The sequence below is a fragment of the Oculina patagonica genome, chromosome 14 (genome assembly GCF_052425735.1).
Source record: "Oculina patagonica isolate OP01 chromosome 14, crgOcupat, whole genome shotgun sequence".
NCBI classification, from domain to species: domain Eukaryota; kingdom Metazoa; phylum Cnidaria; class Anthozoa; order Scleractinia; family Oculinidae; genus Oculina; species Oculina patagonica.
This window is the reverse complement of record NC_135771.1, coordinates 20,752,214-20,766,861: the sequence shown is the minus strand read 5'-3', so window position 1 is coordinate 20,766,861 and position 14,648 is coordinate 20,752,214. Positions and strand designations below refer to the sequence as shown.

General features: G+C 37.6%; 2 protein-coding genes and 2 long non-coding RNA genes across 8 annotated transcripts in view; 2 read left to right on the top strand and 2 right to left on the bottom strand.

The window, feature by feature from the left end:
- Nucleotides 1-14,648, top strand: part of LOC144638894 (uncharacterized) — a 57,482-nt gene that overhangs the window by 9,507 nt on the left and 33,327 nt on the right. The window lies entirely within an intron of this gene.
- LOC144638809 (uncharacterized) overlaps nt 1-14,648 on the bottom strand; it is an 83,764-nt gene that overhangs the window by 42,755 nt on the left and 26,361 nt on the right. The window lies entirely within an intron of this gene.
- Nucleotides 1-14,648, bottom strand: part of LOC144638821 (tetratricopeptide repeat protein 28-like) — a 52,043-nt gene that overhangs the window by 25,103 nt on the left and 12,292 nt on the right. The window lies entirely within an intron of this gene.
- LOC144638895 (uncharacterized) lies at nt 304-1,381 on the top strand. The gene is made up of 2 exons (XR_013568038.1): nt 304-790; nt 1,202-1,381. It is a non-coding gene; the product is annotated as an uncharacterized LOC144638895 (long non-coding RNA).

Genomic DNA, 14,648 nt, shown 5'->3' with positions numbered 1-14,648 from the left:
AGCAGCCCTCTCCTCTCCTCCCCTTTGGCACCCCCCAGATCAAATCCAAACAAGAATTGATAGGGATGAAAAATAGATTGGCATGGTGGTACTGATGATTAGCATGGGGGCGGGTATGAAAAATAGATTAGCATGGGGGAGGGATTAAAATAGACTAGCAGCCCTCTCCTCTCCTCCCCTTTGCCCCCCCCCCCCCCCCCCCAGATCAAATCCAGACAGGAATTGATAGGGATGAAAAATAGATTGGCTTTGGAGAGAAATGAAAAAATGATTGGCATGGGGGCTGGTAAGACCTTAGTAGATTGCAAGTTTGCTACTTATACACCCCCCCCCCAACCCCATGGGACCCCCCAGATCAAATCCAAATGAGAATTGATTAAGGGATAAAAAAAGTAGATTGGCATGGGTGTAGGGATGAAAAATAGAATGGTGTGGGGGCTGGGGAGACCAAAGTAAATTGCAATTCCCCTCCCCCTCTTCCGGTACCCCCAGATCAAATCCAAAGAAGAATTGATAGGAAAATTGATTGGCATAGGGGCTGGAGAGACCTTGGCAGGTTGCAATTTCTCTCCTTATACCCCTCTCGCCCCCCACTGGCACCCCGCAGATTAAATCCAAACAAGAATTGGTAAGCATAAAAAAATAGGTTGACATGGAATGAGGGATGTAAAATAGTTTGGCATGGGGGTTGGGACTATCTTAGTATAAAGCAACACTCCTCTCCCCCCCCTACCCCCACTGGCGCTCCCCAGATCAAATCCTAAGGAGAATTGATAGGGATGAAAAAAAGGTTGACATGGAATGAGGGATGAGAAATAGATTGGCATGGGGGTTAGGGAGACCTTATTAGGTTGCAAGTTCGGTGCCCATACCCCTCTTTCCCTCCCCCCCCCACTGGCACCTGAGATCAAATCCAAATAAGAATTGATAGGGATGAGAAATAGATTGGCATGGGGGTTGGGGCGACCTTAGTATATGGCAAAACTCCCCTCCCCACACCCCCACAGGCACTCCCCAGATCAAATCCAAAGAAGAATTTATAGGGATGAAAAAAAGATTGGCATGGGGGTTGGGAAAACCTTATCAGGTTGCAAGTTCGGTGCCCATACCCCTCTTTCCCTCCCCCACTGGAACGTGGATCAAACCCAAATAAGAATTGATAGGGATGAAAATAGATTGCTGGGATGGGGATGAGAAATAGTTTGACATGGGGGTTGGGACGACCTTAGTATATAACAAGTTAGCTGCCAATACACCCACCCTCCCCCACTCCCCTCCTCCTTGCCACCTAGACTGCCAGTTTGTAGATACAGTGAAATTGGATGGGTTGGGTGTTGTGGGGCTTAATAGAGGTGGAGGCTACATTGAGGAAATACAGTAATTATGGTTTAAAAAATTTTAATTTAAATTTAAATTTTAATTTTATAAAATTTTCGTTTGTTGTCTTTTTGTTATTTTTTTTCGAGCAACTTCTTCATCATCAATTACTTTGAATAGAGAATATAAATTTGTTCTAACTAAGATAAAGATGACAGCAAAAAAATACATTTTAGGTTCTTTTGAATTGAAATGAAAACTATGCAGTTCAGTTCCTTACATAAATTATTTCAAACATAACTGTCAGAAGGTCAAGAATATTGCTTGGCAAATTTACTTGTAAAACTGAGCAGACTGCATGTCAATTTAGCATCTGGCTGTTTATGTCTGCCTATCGATTTTTTTTTTTCTCTAGACAACTCAAATATAATTGAAGGTTTGACCTTTATGCACTAAAAATGACAGTTCTTAGCAATTCTTAGTTGCTTAAAATTTTTATTCCAAAAATAATGTTTGCTATCTTTTTCTGTGTACATAATTCATGTTACTCAAAGGTCCTATCCACTTTCGAAATTGATATATTTTTTTTCATGTGCGTCTTATGTCTGTTTGGCTATATGCATGTCTGTGGTTCTTGTAGTTACTATACAGTGGCCCATGTGTACAAATATCACTTCTAAATTCCTTAACACTTATACCTTCAGCTTGAGTTTCAAAAATAAGATTTGAAATTTTTCCCAAAGAATGCAAATTCGGGAGCAAGGTACTTTTGAACAATTTTGCTAAAACTACTAAAATGAGTTTTTGTTTCTTTACTATTTTGATTCTGATTTGATTTAATAAATTCTCAAGAACTAACCAGAAACTCAATAGAATATTTATGTCTAATTTTGGCTTAAGTTTTGTAAATTCTATTTCAACGAACATGGGCCATTGTACAAAAGCAATGTCTGTTATATCTCTTAAACACAAAGTGGCATTATAAAAGGTGTTGCCTTCTCTAGTCTTGTATACAGTTAATTCTTTAGTTAATATTTTCAGATTGGCTGCAAAATTGAAAAAAAAAAAAAAAAAAAATCTAAAATTGCTATCAACAAACATTTCCCCTTTTTGTCGTGTCAGTTTTTTTTCGGTAACACCATTTGTAGTGCGCCTTTTTGTTTATTACCTCATTTTATTGTTATATTTGTAAGCTACAAAAGGTGCTTAGCTGCTCAGATTGAAAATTGTTTTTTCGGATTATTTGTTTCTGTATTATTTTATCGATTGAAGCGTCAAAATGTCAAACAGAATTGGCATTTTAAGATAAGATATCAAAAGCGCAATTTTGATATTAACTTGCGCGCGTGTCTTTGTGTGTGTAAATTAGCATGTTTTCGCACGATTTTTTGTTAAGAGAAACCGTGAATTGTACAGCGCAAATTTATATCTTTTTCAAGCATGCAGTGTTAGGCTATAGTCCCTGAAAAAGCTGATTATACTTTCTCAATTTAAATCGACGATCCTAATTTGGTAGTTTTATTCTATGCGTTATCATTTCAATCGATTCTCTTGCCATGTGCGTTCAGCCAAATTTAGCGTGACATGGCGTTGTGTGACAGTTGAAAATTTGAATCCGGGAAGGGCAGTGATTAAAACTTCACTTCAATCTGGAGCAACTTAGTACAGTTTGTAACTTGTAAATACAACAGCAAAACACGGTAGAGGTAACGTAAGGCTTTTAAAACAGACATTGCTTATTTTAATTGTTGTATTTTTAAAAGCAGAACTTGGTTTGTAGTCCTGTTATATGGTGTAATCTTTCATGCAACTAGTCTCGCAATATTCTCGGAGGCGGTGTGACAAGTGTGTTCCGTGAAACATTGCGCTGTGTAACATGCCGGGCAGAAGACAAAATTGTTACGAGACAGTTCGCTCCAGCGGTTGAAGAAAGTTGAATTAAGTTTTTCTTTCTGCAGCCGTTGAAGCGTCTTGTTTTGTAAGGGTTTAACTTTTGCGCGGCATGTTACACGGTTCAATGTTTCATTTAACTTGCCACGCCGTCTTGGAGAAGATTGCGGGACAAGTTGCGTGACAGATAACACTGTATAGCAGGACTTTGTCATGAACACAAGTGTTTACCTGGTTTGTTAGGGTGGATTGCTGGTAAAAACGACAACACAAAAACTGCCTCTTTGTCTCTTTATTTTCGTTTTATTGTGTTTAAAAAAATAAAAATCTAGCCGATCTTGTCCCTGCTTATCGGGTTGTTTTCACTCTGCTCTGAGCTAAAGTGTTTCTTCTGTTCCTCATTAATATTCCAACTTTAAAATCCTGGTTTGTTTACCTGATCCGCCATCTTTGATGTCGGCACTTGACGCACTTAAATGATATGGCCGTTGGCTCCCAAGTGGAGATGGCATAATGAGGGGAGGTGAGAGTTTGCTCCCCATGCCTTCTCGGTTTCACCCAACTACGTCATAATACCACACATTTGAATTTGGAATATTCATTAGTTTTGAGAGCCGCAATTAAAATGCAAATAAAATTAAAGCCAAAATTATAAATTTTAAGATGTGTGTTTTCAACAAATGTATCTCAAAATTTCCGTTGGAAGACCGGAAAAACCGAAGCGCTAATAGTACAAACCATGTTCAGCACATTTCCATGGACGCCAAGAAAGAATCGAACGCAGAAAACCACTAATCTGACTCCCCGACCAAACCTCCAGCCGACTGTCATCCCACAAACTTCACCAAAAGAACACAAGTCATTTGAAACTCTCCCTTCAAAGCTGATACAAGTTTAGGAGCTGTCTAATTTTGCGGTTTCGAAAGCTAATCGAAGAATTTGTCGAAATAAATCGAAGGTAAATGTTTTGAGCGCAAATTTCAAGCGGAAAAGTTTTAGAGTAAATCTTAATTAAATATTCAAGATTCATATGGTATTAAAATGCAACCACGATGGAATTTTGTTATTGTCGTATGTAAATTTGGTTTTGAATAGCATCGAACGACGAAGCATACTCGGGAACCGAGGGCAGTAAGTCGGGCAAGACGAAGTTAACCGAGCGGGAAAATCGGCGCGAAGTCTATTTCATGCCGATCTTGCCGCTCGGTTTATATCGTGTTGCTCCGATTAAATGCCGCTTGGTTCCCGAGGATGATAACGAAATTTCAAAAACAAGTTTTAGAAATAAATGAAGAAAATGGTTTTCTTCGTTAAATTTTGTTTTTTGAAGTCAACATAAACAATTCGCCTATAAAAGTTTCGTTTCGTTATAAAATCTCGGTGTTCTAGAAATCGAATTAAATATATGCTCTTCGTTTTAGATTGAATTTAAAGCTTTATTGTTTAGGTAAAAACATCGCGAAAGCGGACGGGCGATTTTTGTCCGTCTGAACGACCTAGAATCGAGTAAAGTTCGTTTTGAAATCAGTAATTTTTAATCAGTGATAATCAAGTTTAAAAATTAAGTATTTTTTTTTTCACGAATTTGTAGTTAAAATGTTTTGCGCCCAAACTTCGAATAGAGAATTTGAAAGTTAACCGTAATTAAATATTCGAGATCCGAATGACCTTTGAATTCTACCACGGTGGAATTTTAATGTAAACTTGAGTTACCATAAAGGTAATTTGTAAATTTGGTTTTGAATAGCATCGAACGACGAAGCGTACTCGGGAACCGAGGGCAGTTAATCGGGGCGCGAAGTAGACCGAGCGGCAAAATCGGCGCGAAGAATATTTCGTGCCGATCTTGACGCTCGGTTTACATCGTCTGGCCCCGATTAACTGCCGCTTGATTCCCGAGGTTTAAAGAAATGAAAGAAGTACCGAAATAAATGAAAAAATTTGTTTTGGAAGACAACAATGGAACGGACCACAGTGGAATGCACCACGGAAAATTAGCCTGTGAAATTAAAATTGAAATAGTTGCTAATATGTTTTTGAGACTTGTTTTGCAAATCAAGATGAGCAATTGACCAAAGAAATGAAACGACAAAAAAAGCAATATTTCGAGGTTTAACTTGAAGATTTGGAAGACAAGATAAACAATTGGCCTAGTAAATAAATATATTCTAGATTTGGTCGCAAAATATCGTTTTCGAGGTTTAGTTTGGAAGTCCGGATGAACAATTGGCTACTTAATTCCGAATTCAAAAGCGAAAATCGAAATACATATTTAATAACGAGGCTAAATTTCTGAACATTTCTTTCCAAAAACTGCCTCCTTCGCAGCTGTCACGCTGGATCGTCACGCAACACCTGGGAAAAGTGTTGTGTGACAACTCACATAACATATGCGCGGGAGACTTCAGATTAACCGATTTTTATGTTAATCTGAAAATAAAATAAATTGTAATTTTAAAGAAAAGAATTTTTATTTTGAGCTCGGAAAAAAGGAAAAATGTTAATCGATTTTGGTCGATAATTTTGCGTTTATTTTTGATTTTATGCTCAAGAAAGAAGAACCCTAAACCGGTATCAGCTCGTTCAGGAGATTCCCAGATGACTATCAGCTCAATCTAGTGTTGCTTGTGAAATTCCAGTCAAGCCAGATTAGCGACATTCCTTGTTCTAGACTAACTCCAAAATCCAGGAAATGCACCGCCCATGACCTGCACAAAAGCACTACTGTTTTACGTCCTCAACAACAGAAGATTTTAAGAAACATTGATTGAAAACAAACATCTTTGAAAGCCAATTAGAATAAAGGTGTGGTATTCTGATGTAGTTAAGTAAAGCCGAAAAGACATGAAAAGCAAACTCTCACCTCCCCTCATGATGCCTCCTCCACTTGAGAGCAAACGACCAAATCATCAAAGTGTCCAAGTGCCTCCATCAAAAATGAACGAATCAGATAAACTCACCAGGATTTCTCAGTTGGAATATTGCAGAGGAACATCAGAAACACCCAGCTCAGAGCAAGAGTTTCCACAACCCTGCAGGGACGTTGATCGGCTAGATGAAAATCTGACCATTTGTTTTGTGTGCGGGTGTGTGGGCCATCTCAGTTTCTGAAAATAATCTAAAATATACCAAGTTCAGTGGAAAATATAAAATCCACAAAGAAAAAATAGACAAGCTCATTAGCACAGTAAGAACAGAAAATACCTACTGAACTTAATTGAAAACCTATTCCCCTGTACTAACTTAGAAAGAAATTAAAAAAATACTAACTTTGCCTTTATAATAATTAGACCTACCTAACTTTGCCTTAAAGACACTTCTTGGAGAAGCGTAGGATTACAAGCAAATTTTGTTCTGTGTTCTCGAAAGAGAAATAGCTAAGATTGCATAAAATAAACATCGAAATGCTAACAAAAATAAATTTTTCATTAGTTTCTTACTAAGATACTGAGAGACTTGTATGCAAGGCTATCTTGACAAGCCCCACTAGACTCAAACAGTCTATTCTACACCCCTAAATTGATGTCTTTTAAATGCTCGACCTTTAAGTAGTTTCATGTGAAAATAAACCATTTCGCCCATTTTTAACTGAATTAAGGATTGCTTACTTTTGTGCTAATGAGCTTGTGTAGCACCTTTAAACAAAAAAGACGTTTAAAACAAACAAACAAATATCTAAGTTTGTTTAAATATAACGTTTTGTACGAGAGAAATTAAATTGAATTGGCAAAATCCTAGAGATTGGTACTGAAAAAAAAATTCTTAATCAGACAATTGAATTAATTGGAATAGTTTTGAAGCTGAAAAAGTGTTTTATAAATCGTCTTTTGTGTTTAAAGGTAACAAAAAATATTGTAGTCTCAAGTGCCATCGTACTATTGAATGATTTGATCCCAAAAAAATCTCGAATTTTTTTAGTGTAAAAAATGTACAAATTAAAATGAATATGGCCCCACCCAGAAAACTGAGTTGAAATCAGTGAGAAATGAATTGGCAGAAAAGGAAATAAAAAACAAAAACAAAAACAAGAAGGCCTAGAGCATGATGAACATTGAGACTACAAAGTTCCTTACCTTGAAAAAGAAATATATATTTCTGTAAATACAGGTATCCTATTGAGCAGTTAATCTCCAAAACCAAAGCTATTTTGTAATTTTTGAATTTTTGATTATGTCAAGAAAAGTCAATGTTGCCAATTTTGATCAAAGTTAGCCAAAATTAGTGTTGTTCAGTTTCAAATCATGTTCAGAGACCCAGAATAAAATTAGAATACAATTTAAAACTGCTCAATAAGAACCTTGTAAGAAGTATGAAATGTTGAACTGAGTTTTCATTAGCAAATAAGTGGCTTTGGAAAGATGAAATTTTCCCTAGCATTCAAATTTTTTTGGAATTAATTTAAATCAAATGGTCTTCAATAAAAGTAGTATGAAAGTTTTTTTAGTCCTGATGATAAAAATAATATAAAATTTGCTTTTGGCAAATAATGTTCTCAGTTTGACATTAATAAAGAGACAGTTTTTGTTTTAATATAGACAATTAATGGGAAATATGTTACGTCTTAAGATCCCTGTTGCGTAGAGATTAATTTTTACATAAAAGCCACTTATTTGCAAATGAATGGCACACACCACACACCCCGGCCAGTAAAATACTCTCTTTATATTACCAACTACATGTGCATCAAAGCTAAACATTTAAATTGATTTTTTAAGCCCAGGACTTAGCTCTTTGTAGTAAAATAAACAAATGATTGATTAATTGATAAATTGATTGATTGCTTGATTGTGGGGGGCCTCGGGTCAGGGGGGAAGCCAAAAAAAAAAAAATAGATAATTAATTTGTTGATAAATTGATTGACTGATAAAGTGATTGATTGATTGATTGATAAAATGATCGATAATTAATTTGTTAATAGATTGATAGATTGATTGATAAAATGATTGATTGATAGGATGATAAATTGATTGATGATTGATTGATAAATTTGTTGATAAATGGATTGATTGTTTGTTAAATTTATTGATTGATAAAATGATTGATTGATTGATTCAAAATGCAGTTCAGAGTTCTGTTCCCAAATACCCAGAAATAGATTACTGTAATAACTGTAGGCCTATGATACCTTTAAAAATTGTAGTGTCATTTGTAGCAAAAGGATTTTTCCCCAATTTGCTTATGACCCAAATAATTAAATAATCTGTATCACTTTGTGCACTTGTAACTTGGTAATAAACAGTGAGTACTGAAAACAAATGTTTACCATGAGGTATGAGAAACAAATTTGGTGTAATTTGGCACAAGACAGCATCGCTGTTAAATCATTTACTTTTAAAATGGTTATTTCGCTAAAACAAATCAAAGTCAAAAATTATATTGAAGTATGCGCATGATTTCATGGTAAACACTTGTTGATGATTCATTATCTCAACATACAAACTATATTTACAGTTTAGCTTTAGAGTGTCAGTTCCTGAAAATCCCAGGCTTGCTTTCCACAGTGCTTGTTCCTTGGTGTTCTGTCCTTGATCCTCTGTCCTGTGGTGTGGGTCCATGATCCCTGGTCCACAGTCCTGAGTCCATGATCCTTGCTCCATGGTCCAGAGTCCATGATCCATGGTCTACGGTCTGAAGTCCCCGATCCGCAGTCCACTGTCCTGAGTCCACGATCCTTGCTCCATGGTCCTGAGTGCACGATCCTTGGTCAACGGTCAGGAGTCCATGATCCTTGGTCCACTGTCCTGAGTCCACAACCCTTGGTCCACGGTCCTGAGTCCACGATCCTTGGTCCACGATCCTTGGTCCACGGTCCTGAGTCCACGATCCTTGGTCCACGGTCCTGAGTCCACGGTCCTGAGTCCACGATCCTTGGTCCACGGTCCTGAGTCCACAGTCTGAGTGAGAAAAAGAATCCAGCAATCAATTACTCAATTTATTGCAAATGAGCAGGTGTGGTTATGAGAACTGCCTGGCCTGTTAGTGGGGGTTCAACTTTACTGTCTATGATTTACATTATGTTTGTACAGTCAACTCCCACCTTGAGGATACTTATTATGAAAACCCTGTTAATACAGACATCAGTTTAAATCATGCATGGTAAATAAGAATTACCCCAAAATATCTCCCTGCTATACAGACTTCCTCTTTTTTGGACACCAAGTGTGGTCCTGAAGGTGTCTGTTATAGTGGGAGTTGACTGTTCTTTATGAAGGAGTTAAATATGAGCGGGAGATCTGTATGGGCATTTACACTGGCAAGCCGAAAGGCGAGCCATTGTAAATGGCCATATACAGATCAGACGCAAATAATTTATTCTACTTGTGAAATGAAAACAGTAAATTGAATGCAAAGTATTGTTATGCGATTCGGTAGAGATCTGTATCAAAAAATAATGAATACTAATTAGCTAAGCAGGAGATTATATCAAAAGTTAATTTGATTGTTTGATTTGTATTGGGGTTTACAATTGTGTACATGTGATCTGAATACTGTGCCCCAATTGGTTTGCACCCTCATGAATAGTTAATGAATTTGACAAGCTATTTATATTGTCTCCATGGTGCATAACAATGTGCAGGTCATTTAAATTAAGATGGTTTCCGCACAATTTTCGAGCAATACAGGCAAAAATAAAGTTACTAAAAAGACCTCTTAGCATGGCAACAGTTTTAGTACAGCTAACAAAAACCTGCCAAAAAATTAGCACTCAAGCTGACCCCGCGAGAGAAAAATGGATTTGAAGTTGTCTTTAGTTCAGTTAAAACGGACGTCTTGCGCCAGTTCAAAACAAAATGGCGCGCGTTTAATACATTTTTTCGAGGTTTGACTTTAATTTTCTCGAGAATGCTTTAGAATTTAATTGCGGGGTCACTAAGACAAATAAATTTCGATGAGATCTTTTAAATAGTATACAAAATGTTGCCGTGCAATGAGTAGATTTTTGGTACTTAATTTTCGCACTCATTGCTCGAACTTTCAGCGGAATCCGTCTTAAGTTTTTGTTTTAAGTGATAATCACAACCTTGTTCAAAACGATGTTTAAGTGGTCAAAAAGTCTATTATTACCTGTATTCCCTTATTAAATGTACCTATCATTAGGGGTCTCTTCATATGAGTTCAGTAACCAGGCTGGCCCGGTTTAGTTAGTGAGATGATTTTTGTCTTAGTACTGTTCATGTAGGAAATTTCAGCCCAGTTACTGAGATAAAAAAATTTGACAGGATTATTCAGGCCTAAACTTTAAGTGCTACTGCGATGAAATTCGCCTGTTTCCTTTGTGGCCGTTTTAGTAATAGAACTACTGAAAAGTGTAGATGATAGTTTTTGTTGCTGTTAACCCTAGCGAAAAAAGCTTAACCCTAAACCCCAAGGGTTAGGGTTAGGGTCTGACGCTAGGGTTTCATTTCAAATTTAGGGTTAAAAAGCTAAACCCAAGTTTAAGGGTTAGAGTTAGAGTTAGCGTTTCAAGCGGCTAGCTTTCACTGCAGTCTGCTTGCGGTTAGCTGCTTTTTGTTGTTTCGGGCAAGGCTATTGTAATCTGTTACCGTTAGCTGTAATTTTGAGGTGAAAGTGAAATAAAGACTGATTGTTGATTGAATATGTTGTTGGTTGAATACAAATTATACGTCTAGTTTTGCTTTCAGTTAAGTGCCGCCGGCTTTGTCTCACTTCTATCTCCACTCCTTACATCATCACACATCTACCAAATCCCACGAAAACAAGATAAACTAAGGCACGAATCGATTGATTGATTTATTGATTGATGAATATTTAATGAGGCACAGAAAAAAATTTTGCAAGGGAAGATCCCCTGCGAAACCTATAAAGAATTTTTTAAAGTCTAAGGGCCTGTTTATATGGAGGAGAGTTGTCCCTGGTAGGAGGGCTACCCTCTCCCCCAAGCTATCTTTTGCCAAGTGTTTATATGAAAAAGTTGTCCCTGTTGACCGAGCCAAAACTTGGCCCTCTCGGTTCAAAAGACTGGCGAGAGTTGTTTTGAAACATCTATTATGTCTGCCTTTTTTTAAATAAGGAACGCTGAAACATCGACCACAACCATTTTTTGGACAAATTTACCGCCGAATTCGATTTCAATGTATCTGCAATTTTGTTTTGGTCGACTGCAGCGTTTGCGCATGCTCTGCATGTGTCAACTTGTCCCTGGTAGCCTCCTACGAAAATAACCAAATTGTTTATATGGAAAAAAATTGGCTCGCCTCCCAGGGTCACCCTACCTTCAAAGCGAGTGAACCTCCACCCAGGGTCACCCTGCCCCCCGAGCCAACTTTGCAATTTCTCATATAAACAGTTCGCAGCTATTTATAAAGAAACGTATGAAATGCTATCTCGCCCGGGGTGGCTCGGTATGGAGGGTAACCCTCCTACCAGGGACAACTCTCCTCCATATAAACAGGCCCTTAAACCAGGTCACTTCTCCACAACTTTGTCGCGGCAGAACCCAAGCGGACCCTGTAAAACTCACGTTGACGAAGTTCCTGGCAAGGAACCTCTTGTTTTAGGCTTTCTATGCGGCCAGGCTCAAAACTACCTTGTTTTGTGCAATATTTTTTCCGAAGCGCTAAACAGCGCTGTTGTACAAAACAAAGGCAGAAACATTACTCAGTTCTTCGAGCGATGCTGTAAACTTACGGGTATTCAGACTTAATGATGTCCTTCAACCACCTGGCAGCCACACTTGAGCTAAAACTATAAACTTCTTCGTTTTACTTTCACAGGCGCCATTTCGCTCAATTCAAACTCTTCCGCCTCTAACATGTGACCTTACGTCACAATGCAGTATCCAGTCCTACTCTACTCAAATCAACAAAAAACATGCGCAGCGAGTCGAAGACATGCTTGTTAAATGGTTTCTCCCCTTCCGTAGACGCTTAGAAAACCCTACAGGGAAAGATGTACACGCGATGCGTTTGGAAAACTCAGACTGCTAGCTGACTGGGAGCACGTAAGCTTGCAAAATGCCTTTTTTTTGCATACATAATTTCTGAAAAATGAAGAAAAGACCAGCCGAATGCAACACAGGACAGTGTTTAACACACGTAAACAAACCTGCATGCGCAATTTGGAGTTGCTTTGATAACGTTCGATTTAGCCAGAAAGTCCAGGGGACGTTTTTGTCGGGAGCCTTTCAAATGTTCGAAAATTAAAAATTGGGCAGTTGTTGGGTGATACCATTTTTGTAGAAGTAACTGATAAATATTTGTGGCACCGACCCATCAAAGTATGAGAGCTGGAAAGTGGAAATTGTTGTGAGCCTCCTTAAAGTGCCTATGAAGTAAAAATTAATTGATGCTTATATGAAAGGCTTTTACAAATAAAGAAGAATGGCGTTTACTGTTTTGAAAAATCTTATTTCGTTCAGTAGATATTCAAGTTTTTGTGTTAATATGCAAATGAGGAAAGTGATGACGTCATAAATTGTTCCAGTAAAAGATAGCTGACAAAATCAAGGATATCGCTGAAAATATAACATTGATAGTTTTGAAACTTGGCATCGGTAGTGACCTTCTTCAAAGGTTTAAGATGGCTCATACTATGATGTTACCATGGCAACACTCTTGGTTCCAGTCTCTTTCTGTCATAAACCAAATATCTCCATTTGCAACCCTTAAATGTGGGACAGAGGGTCCGGCCTGGAACACACATGATGCCCATATTACCCTAACTCTCCTCATAAGCTTGTTTGGAGTGGATCATCTTTGGTTAACCACAAATTGGGGATGCGAGTATTAATATAAATAGGTATTTACAACAAAACTGTTTCCATGACAATGGCACGACAGGTGTCATGTTGAGTCTTTTGTGGTGTACATTAATGATGCCAAGTTTGAAGAACACAGCTCAAATATTCCCAGAGATATTCTTGATTCAGTGCTTCATCTTTTAATTTTTGTGGAACAATTAATGACGTCATCACTTTCCTCATTTGCATAATATAAAAACGCAAATATCTCTAAAACGAAAAAAGATATTGCAAAAACAAAAACGCCATTTTTTTTTATTTTGGAAAGCCTTTAAAATAAGCAGCAATTATTTTTTACTTCATAGGCACTTTAAGCTTTGTTATGCTTCTTGTAAATTTATGTTACATGACAGCTTCGGGACGGACAAAAGGTGTAATTCATTACATATGCACGAACCCCACTCAGGTGGGGTTCGTGCATATTTATGAGCCTGACGACTGGCGTATTCGTGAAAACCGGTTTTCGAAGCCGACTCGAAACTGACTCGATTGCTCAGAAGCGATATATAAGTCTGAATAGAGCTGTAGCTTTCTAGTTTCAAAAAAAGTTGACTGCTAGTTTGGAAGAATGAGGCAACGGCATTCTTCGAAATCACGTTGGTTATGACGGCGAAAGAATACAACGAAAGGTTTTGTTTGTTTCACGGGCCGACGAAGCTTCGACATAGCTAGCATGATTTCACAAGGTTTAAACTTCCGCTTCTACAAGTTTACGAAGACGTTAAAAACAGTAAAACCTCTATAGTAAATAAAACAATTCACGATTTAGATTGAATCGATGCGCAAGTTTATGCTTGCAATATTTTTGTGAGCGGAATTTTTTTCTTCAAGTTAATCCAGCCGGTCCAATTCAGCTGGTCGAATCAACACGCGCCGACCAGATTTTATCTTCCGATCTTTCACTAAAAAGTCGCAGCAAGAATTAAATCTCCGCTTAAACAAAGTTTACAAAGCCGTTTATAACAGTGAAAAACTCTGTAGTCAAAAAAAGAAAATGATTTTAAAATGATGCACTGAGTATGCTTGCTACATTTTTGCGATCGATTGTTTTTGTTCAGATCTAGCGAGTGTCAACACGCGCCGACCAGATTTTATCATTCGATGATTCATTAACTTCGCAGCAAGAATTAAATCTCCGCTTCTACAAAGTTTTACAAAGCCTTTTGTAACAGCGAAAAACACATGCCGACAAGACTGATTTTATCTTTGATGTTTGAATTTAATTTTAGAAGCGTTATGACAGGAAATAAATCACCGCTTCTACAAGGCTGTCGAAGGTATTTACAACAGCAAAAAAACTCTGTAGTCAAAGAAACAACTCATGATATTTAACAAAATGACGCGCCGAGAATTCCTGCGAATTTTTTGTGAGCCGGAAGATAATCACGCGAGCAAAAGTGATTGTCTGTTGATAATTTTAATTAAAACATGCTCCGAAATACGTGATTTCATATTTCGTTGTATGAAACTTTAGCGCTAGCGTCACGACAAGAATAATACCTCTGCTTCCACAATACAAAGAGTTAGTGTAAGTGGTGAAAGGCTCTGTAGTTACGATGGGCAAATACTCGTTGGAATGTTCAATGTGTGATAGAATGTTTGTTAGGCAAGCGAAGGCAATTGAATAAATAAGCGCAGTCACAAGCGTAATTAAAAATGTTTCTATAACCGGTTTTTGTCT